Here is a 9,561-nt window from a genome sequence, read left to right as displayed (position 1 = left end):
CTGAAGGAGAGGGGGCCTGTCCTACAGGCTGCAGATTGGCTACGCTTGAGAACACTTGAATCATCTTCATTGGTCTGGTTTGTTTGAAGTCAGCGCTTGTGTGCTATAGTTCTTTTTCCTTTTTCTTCCGTAAACTTTTCTTCCACACTCAATGGAAATGAGTTGATCAACCTCAACCATTTTATATGCATTCCTTTCAGGGGGAGTCTAAAAATACTACCAAGTTTGAGGCAAACATGATTACCTTTAGGTAATAAAGAAAATGAGGGGCCTAAGAAATTGCCAGCCAAAATCTAAAGATAGCAGATGCTCTTGTTAGAACATGAAGCCAACACTTCTCTGATGGTATCTTCTTGACTTAGCGTTCAGCATCCAGGGGCAGGAGACTGTTTTCCTATTACCAAACAAAAATGCCATGATTTTTATTGTGCATGCAGTAAATGCCTATATGCTTCAGTTCTATATCAGGGTGAGGTCTGTAAACCCAGAATATATGTGTCATTAACACAGAATGTATCATTTTATTTCTATCTTTAGAAAGCTGAGTTAATGCTTGAAAGTATTCTCTCATCCACTTGAAATAGATACCATGATGGTAGCATCTTCACTCAAATGAAAGTCATGAGGTTCATGATCTCACCTGAATCCATCTAGAGAGCTTCTTCCTTGCCCTGTGAAGGGGGATCCCCTGGGGGTGATTTCAGGGACTCATATATGCAAAACAAGGTCCTTATCACTGACCCACACCCCACCAAGCTCAAGAATCTCAAGCATAGTCTTAGGTTCTTCCAGGAAGGGGATTTTATATATAATTTATATAACATTATAATTTATAACATTTCCCACCAATTTTTTCTGCAGCTCTGACAATGTTGACGATATATAAAACCAGAGTGTGTGTGAAAGCTCTATTAGCCTCTCTTGAAAATCTTTCATTTCCTAGCCATAATCCACAGACAATGTCTCGTGTTATCAAACGAGCATTGTACGTTTCACTCTTTTACACCACCACTGCTGAAAAGATAACTTTTCAGAGGATCACTGTTGGTTTCTTACTTTCAATCCTATTTTCTCTCAAATACATTTGACAGTTCATTATGAGTTTGCAAACTCCTTGATAATCACATGTCAAAGAGCTGCCTTCCTTCCCCAGCACCCTCTAAAAGGTCTTGGGGCGGGCAGGGCAAGGGGACATATTTGAAGAGTTGTGGAACTTTATCTCTAAAACAGTTAGGAGTGAGTGTTATCCTCAACTAAAAGAAGAGATAGACAGCTTGTAGCTGTGGATCTTACCAGTCCACTTCTCACAGCTCCAGGTCTGACCTGGGCATGAGTAGCCACCCCACTTTCCTGCTCGTCTTTTCTGTTCTTCAAGTCAGCTGCAGGTTAGCACTGTAAATGGAAGCCCCACACCTGACGCCCCCATCTCCTGATCTATTTTCAATACCAGCACCCATAGATGACTGTTTTTAGTAGATGCCATGCTGAGGGGACAGCAATTAATAACTACCTAGAGAAAGCAAACTGTATCCCTTCAAAAATAAGCAGTTTTCCATTTCCCTAAGTGACCTTCCATAAGAAACTCTGGTCCAGTCAGGACCAAAGCAAGTTTAGTTTGGGCTCTGGGAGACTAAACACAGGTTGTTCAGTAACTAAAGGTTGTGACTAAATGGGAATACTAAGAAAGTATTCCATCCTATAGAGGGGATGTCTGGGTCTGTCCTATACACACACAAACACACACACATCCAAATACCTTACACAATATACAATATTCAAACACACATATGCACTCACACACAAAAATATGGTACTCACAGTATCATATTCACACATATACACACCCATATCCACATATATGCTGTACACACTTTCACATATCTAATATCCATACACATATACATGTCATGTACATATATAAACACACACATCCTTTCAAATATATACTTATACACACATATCCTATATACACAGTTATGTATACCCACACATACATACCTTTATATATCTATAGACCTACACACATATATACATTCACTACATAACACACCCACAAACATGCACATACCCACATATCTAGATACACACATCCTTCTACGTGCACATATCACATACCTGCCCCAGGCAAACTAGAGAATACTCCAGCCCTACATGTCACTCCATGTCCACCATTTTGGTTTCTTGATGCAGTTGGGCCACTTCCAACCTGCTTCTCTAAGCTGAGGTCAAAGCTGAGCTGAGTCTTCCCAGCTACCTTGCAGAGGTCCAAGCCACCAGCCTGCAAGTAGCCCTCAGCCCACAACTCCTGGGCTGGTGGGTATGGTGTCACCCTTCTTACGCTGCTCTGGCAGGGTAATCAGTGACAGGTGTATTTTCTCCTTCCCCAAATGAGCCCCTGGACTCATTGAGGTAGCTGGTTAACAAGCACCTTTGGATATACCCAAGGAATATAAAAATATAATACAAAAATCCCTTTCTCACACCTATATTTATTGCAGCGCTACTTACAATAGACAGACTCTGGAAACAACCAAGATGTCCTTCAACAGATGAATGGCTAAAGAAACTGTGGTACATATACACAATGAAATATTATGTAGCCGTCAGGAGAGATGAAGTCATGAAATTTTCCTATACATGGATGTACATGGAATCTATCATGCTGAGTAGGGAGAGAGACACAGAATAGTCTCACTCATCTATGGGTTTTAAAAAAAAAAAGATATTTTTGCAGTAATTCTCAGAGACAAAAGAGAGGAGGGCTGGAAGTTACAGCTGACTTCATGAAGCTCACCAGCTCACTTCATAAAGCTCACCACAAAGAATGATGAGTTTAGTTAGAGAAATAACTACATCGCGAATTATCCTAACAATGAGAATGTATGAGGGAAATAGAAAGCCTGTCTAGAGTATAGGCGGGGGTGGGGTGGGGAGGAGGGAGACCTGGGACATTGGTGATGGGAACGTTGCACTGGTGAAGGGGGGTGTTCTTTGCATGACTGAAACCCAACTACAATCATATTTGTAATCAAGCTGTTTAAATAAAGATATACAAAGAAAAAGCACCTTTGGTGGTCTGGTTTTCATGTCTGATGCTCAGTTCTCTGCCTCAAAGTCCCTCCATGCCTCCTGTTAGGCAGGTTTCTAGAGAGGTTAGCCGAAAGGGCATGACCTCTTAAGTAGAACAGCATCTCAGCTAAAATAGCTGCTCAGAAATACCTCTCAATAAACCACATGACGAAGAACTACAAAGTCAAATAACTACAAAGTCAAATGCATTCACAACTCGGCCACATGTGGAGGACAGTGAGGTGTGGCTACCAGGCTTCCAGGTCACCCACAAGACACAGTGTAGGGGTGAAGGTGGGTTAGGGCAGGTCAGCCTGGGGAGATGTGAGTCTGCAACTGTAGTGTACAACCTGAAAACCCCTGGGCCTGTATACTGACTCTCTTGAGCTCACCCCATCTCAGTAGGGTCACCAATGAATGAGTCACTGGTACCTGAGATCTGAGAGGTGACTAAATGTCACAATGAGCTACTGGTGTAGCTGGAAATAGGTAATGGTGGAAGTATTTCTACCACAGAAAAGGTAAACGCTATAAATCTGGCTTCTTCCTTCCCCTCAAAGCCAGTTGTAAATATTTACCAGCCCACCCCAATGATGCTGCCATTATGCAGCCAACCCAGCTGAAACAAAGAGGCCAAGTTCAGAGCTGAGTTGACAACTCAGTGCTGAAGCCTATTAGAGGGGCCAAATAGGCCTTCCTGAGAGGCACAGGTCACCCCACTTCTGCAATGCCAGGCTCCACACAAAAACAGAAACTCTAACTATATATTCCTTTTTAATAATAACTTTGCTCTCACTTATCTGGAAACAAATGTATTATGTTCAACAATGTGATGCATTTTCTTTAAGTAAAGTAAGCTAAAAAGAAACACAGATTGGTGGCACTGATGATGGTGTTACTCCTGGCTCTGCACTCAGGAATTACCCCTGGCAGGCTCAGAAAACCATATGGGATGCCAGAATAAGATAGCACCACCTGCAAAGCAACAGGAGCTTCAGATATCAGCACATGTGCACAACAGGTGCAAATAGATCCCGTGTGAAAACCAACTTTTCTCACTTCATTGGAGAACTGAGCACCAAGACACAATCCTTGGATGCCTAGGAGTAGCCTATAAGGTAAATTTCTTTTTTTCCAAGGCTTGTCCAGAATAAGCTTTTCTTGATCCTGTGATCTGATCCAAAACTGCTGTGGCTTCCAGCCAGATAGTAAATATCCGTGTTATTAATAGTATCAGAGCAGTGAAGGCACTTCTGACATGGTGTTTATGGAGTAGCTGTAGTGCCTGAGAGTTCAATTCCCATTGACAGACCTTGTGTTTTTTTTCCCCTCTCAGCACTTACTGAAAACAGCCCTCATTACCCTCTTTCTTAGGAGTTTCATATAAAAATTGTGTGGTGGTAAGATTTTGTTTGTTTTCCCTTTTTGTTGTTGTTCTTTTTTTTTGGGGGGGGGCGCACACCTGGCAGAGCTCTGGGGTTATTCCTAACTCTGTGCTCAGAAATTACTCCTGGTGGACGCGAGACTATTTGGGATCCCTGGTCTCTAACCTGGGTCAGCTGCATGCAAGGCAAATGCCCAATCTGCTATACTTTTGCTTCCGTCCCTGTGATAGTAAAATTTATATTCTTCCATTCCAATCCTCCCAGCAGTAACTAAGACATTTGTGTGACTTTCCTAGCCATGTTGACAACAACTCATTGATTTAAAGACAACTTGAAGGGTAAGTTGTTTGGAAAACTGGATTACATTTTTTATCCAGCTAGAAGTGTGGAAGCAGATAAAATATCCTACCTCAAGGAAAGAGAAGAGTGTGTATATGTGTGCAAGCCTGTGTGTATGTATGTATTTCTTAAATCAAAAAAAAGCAGGCACTCTAAAACTTAAAAATAAGTTTTGATTCTTACTCTAAAACTGCAGACAAGTAAAGTGGCCAAAACTAAACTCCACTTAATGGAAGGAACGTATTCTCCTGTTCTGTGTTTTAGAGATAAAAGGATTGATCTAGCCTGGCAGCCCCTCATTTTTGTAAGTACCTTCAAGGATACTCTTTTCACTTGCAAAGGGGCTAATCATTTAGCCATAGATGCCAAGCCTGGGATCAAATGATTACTTATGCACGTGAAGGAAAATGAGAGACTCAGAAAATGAGTCATCTTAAAACACTAAAGAGGGAAAGAAAAGCCAAATGGAACCACATTGTAGCAAGCAAAGAGAATAAAAATGATTAAAGGTTTCGATGATGAAAGGAACCATGTGTTCAATGTAGAGCAAGATGTTTAAGTAACAATTATGAGAGGGCATGACATGGGCTAAGTTTATTATTCAGTGATTATCCATAGCATCAGGCCCTTGACCCACAGGCCCATCTAAAGCACTCCACTCACTATATTCAGAAGGTGCAGGCAAAGAGCTGTGCCACCTGCCTCCCCTCATCCACTCCTTCCTTCCCCATTTTCTCACTCTTTTGTGGCAGCATCTACCTGCCTAGTGTTCTGTGCTCTGTTTTCTGTCCACTTCCATAGCTCCTCCATCAGATCTGTGCCAATTCATTAAAAGTCCTTAATAAGTTCTATCAACTACCCTAAAATTTTCATTCTTGGGCCAAAGAGATCATATAGTGGGGTAGGACACTTATTTTAATGCACTTGACCTGTGTTCAATCTTTGGCATCACGTATGGTTGGTCCCCTGAGTACCACCAGGAGTGAGACCTGAGCACAGAGTCAGGAATAATCACCACTAAGTGTGATCCCAAAACTACATAAATAAAATTTCATCGTTGCATATTCCTTTTCTTCCCAAGAGCTCATGCTGAACTCTTTCTCCAAAAACATGCCATTGGGTGGAGAGTCTTTTGGTGCAGAGTTCAGTCTGTCCTGCCTCCTTCCTCATCTCTTCTGGACAGAGACAGTCCTTAAGCAGCTAGGAAAGACAGGAGAACCTGCAGCCTGCAGAAGGGTTGAGACAGGATGTGAACTCTTAGCTAGAACACAGGCTATATTTTGCTCAGGATTTAGGGTACAGTCTGGTGTGCAAAGGCCAGGGTGAACCTTCTCATCTCAAGCTTCATCAGGTATGGGTTTAGTCTGGGCTTCTTGTCTGCTCTCAGCTCACACTACAGGCAGCCAGCATCCTAGTCTCTTATTCAGACAAAGCCACTTCAGCAAACAATTTGCGCCCAGCCTATGTCCTACCTGGGAACATGGCACCTTTTCATTTCAGAACAATCTATCTCTGATCCTGGCACTCTATCCTGGCCTCCCACTCTCCTCCAAGGATCCTGCCTTCCTTGACCTGGGAGGGTATGTCCAATGGAACATATTTTCTGTATAGCTCTCTATACAGTGTTCACTTACAAAGGTGCTTTTGGGGGGCTGGAGCTATAGCTACAGTGGTAGGGTGTTTGCCTTGCACATGGCTGACCTGGGATAGACCCAGGTTCGATCCTTGGCATCCCATTGGTCTCCCAACCCTGCCAGGAATAATTCCAGAGTGCCACCAAATGTGCCCCCCCCCCAAAAAAAAGGTGCTTTTTCCTCTCACACTTCAACTCCCTTGCCAAGTTGGGGACCTCAATGAGAGGCAGAGAGATATGTGAATGGTCACAAGCCACTTCTCAGTACCCCTTACCTTGGGTCAGAAACCAGAACAGTGTCAGCGAGGCAGCCTGTTGGTCCTTACCAGTCCAGAATATTTGGGACAGGGGATATTTCTCCTCTTTTTCAGAATGTAAGGCATCACACAAGCCAGGAGATGGAGAGCAAAATGTCAGGAGACAGCTTGCTCCTCTCTGACTGACCTGACCCTCTGTCACTGCTCCTACATGTATTCATCTTCCAGTGATGTCATAATTCTCTGGAGTCACAATTCCCTTGTCAGCTCTTCAGTAAGAGTGTGTGGGATTTCTCCATTTCATATACAGGGCAGAGACCAGTTCAAGGCAGAAGTGCACTGAGAAGGATTCAGACCTTCATTTCATTGCTCCAGAGGGATGTGAGTAGTACTGTTGGCGACATTTTTTTTTATATTTTATTTAAACAGCTTGATATTTTTTATATGTTTTACTTAAACTGTTGGTGACATTAAAGTTGGATGGGAGTGGAAGGAGGACACAAGTCAACCTAACACAAATGCAGCAACTGCCCAAGGGCACTCTGCTAGGGACACGAATGCTCACATCAGGTAGCAGCTGGGGTGGCAATGATCCAGGAAACATGTTGACTGAGTGGTGATCTCTATCACTGAGGAACAAATTCTCCACAAACATCTTCAGCACACAGCCAGTGTCATTTCTAGTTTTTGTTTTGGGGACACACCCAGAGGTGTTTAGGGCTTTCTCCTAGTTCTGTGCTCGGAGATCATCCCTGTTAGCACTGAGGGGACAACCATATGAAGTTCTGGGATCAATGTGTCCTACCCTATACTATAGCTCCACTCCCAGCCTCCATCTGTCATTTATAACAACACTGACTAAAAAAGGCAGACTTATTTCCTAAGACACTTGCCAAGGGATCAACTTAAGACATCTTTTCCTACACTACCTGTTTTAGCCATGTGCTTGATGGTTTTATTAACTATTTCTGCCTGCTTGAAAATGTGAATAGAAGAAAAAATTAAGAAAATTACAGAAGTAATAGCATAGCAGTAAGGCATTTTCTTTGCATGCAGCCAACCTGGGACAGCCTCAGGTTCGATTCCCAGCATCCCATATGGTCCCCTGTACCTGCCAGGAGCGATTTCTGAGCAGAGCCAGGAGTACTCTTGAGCACCATTTGGAAACTCTGAAATCAAGAAGTTGTTATAAATGCCTGGTAGGTAGGTAGGTAGAATTGCAAAAACATCTTAAAATGATTCAAATTAACAGGCAGTTTAAATTTTTGAGAGTTACAGATAGACTGCCAAAATGAAAGTTAACTTCAAAATATGTCTCTCTTACTATCCCCAGCACCCCATATGGTCCCAAGCCCATCAGGAGTAATTCCTGAGTACAAACCAGAAGTAACCTCTGGGCATTTCCAGATAGGTCTTTAAGACAAAAATAAATCAAAATATTTCTCTCTTTTCTTTGGAGATGACAGCATGAGTGAGGAGGGAGAGACAAAACTCACCAGGGAATCCATTTGTAGTGCATTGACCTTCTCAGCGCCCCAATTATGTCCTAGCATAAGAAGAAGGCAACAAAGATTTGAAGTTTTTCACCTCTCATTTTAACCATCCTGATAGCAAATTCACAATTATATATCTCTTTGTATTACTTAGTAATATTAAGCTCTAATTTGGTTTTGTAGAAGCACTAAAGGATCAGTCCACATTCCCCCAACTAAGACTATGAATAATTTCTTAGAAATAAACAACCCTTTAGAAGGCTCTGTAGATGGAAAATATAGATTCAGGGTATGATTGAGGGATAGAATATATATGTTTCCTACATATAAGCATATAAGATACTGTCTGAGAAGAAAAGAACAAAAGGAAGAAAGAAGGAAATAAAAAAGGAAAGGAAAGGGAAGGAAGGAAGGAAGAAAGAAAGGAAGGATTAAAGGAAGGAAGGAAGGGAGGGAGGGAGGAAGGAAGGGAGGGAGGAAGGGAGGGAGGAAGGGAGGAAGGAAGGAAGGGAGGAAGGAAGGAAGGAAGGGAGGAAGGAAGGGAGGGAGGGAGGGAGGAAGGAAGGAAGGGAGGAAGGAAGGGAGGGAGGGAGGGAGGAAGGAAGGAAGGGAGGAAGAAGGGAGGGAGGGAAGGGAGAAAGAGAGGGAGGGAGGAAGGGAGGGAGGAAGTGAGGGAGGGAGGGAGGATGGGAGGGAGGGAGGAAGAAGGGAGGGAGGGAAAGAAGGAAGGAAGGAAGGAAGGAAGGAAGGAAGGAAGGAAGGAAGGAAGGAAGGAAGGAAGGGAGGGAGGGAGGGAGGGAGGGAGGGAAGGAAGGAGGAGGAGGGGAAGGAGGGAGGAAGGGGGAGGGAGAGGAGCGGAGGGAGGGGAGGGAAGGGAGTGGAGGGTGAGTGAGTTTGGGACCACAAACAGTGGTGGTCAGGATATGAGTACTTGGTTCTTCACTCAGAGATCACTCCTGTAGGCTTGGGAGATCATAACTGGTGCTGGACATTGAACCCAGGTCAATGTAAGGCAAGGGCCCTGCCATCTCTCCAGCACCCAAAAAAAAAAAAAAAAAAAAGAAAGAAAACTAGATTCTAGAGAGACAGTAACATTCCCATTTCTAAGAACTTGAAAAAGAATTGGAAACCAATCATCTGGCTCTCCTGAATCTTAATTTTGTCTTTCCCATAATGAGGTTAATATTGATGATGGTGACCATGAATTATAACCCATAATGTAATTTTCTGTGGAAGACTTTCTATACTATGAAATCTAGACACTACGTATTGACAAATCTACTCTTCCATATCATCCTGGATTGGAACTGAGTAGTAGGTGTGCATTTCCAAACATGTAATTATGCACACCGGCTGCCAGAAGGGTTTAGGGTCATTCCCAAACA

This window comes from Suncus etruscus, chromosome 11, assembly GCF_024139225.1.
Source record: "Suncus etruscus isolate mSunEtr1 chromosome 11, mSunEtr1.pri.cur, whole genome shotgun sequence".
Lineage (NCBI taxonomy): Eukaryota > Metazoa > Chordata > Mammalia > Eulipotyphla > Soricidae > Suncus > Suncus etruscus.
The sequence above is the reverse complement of the archived record's forward strand: the minus strand, read 5'-3'. Positions refer to the sequence as shown.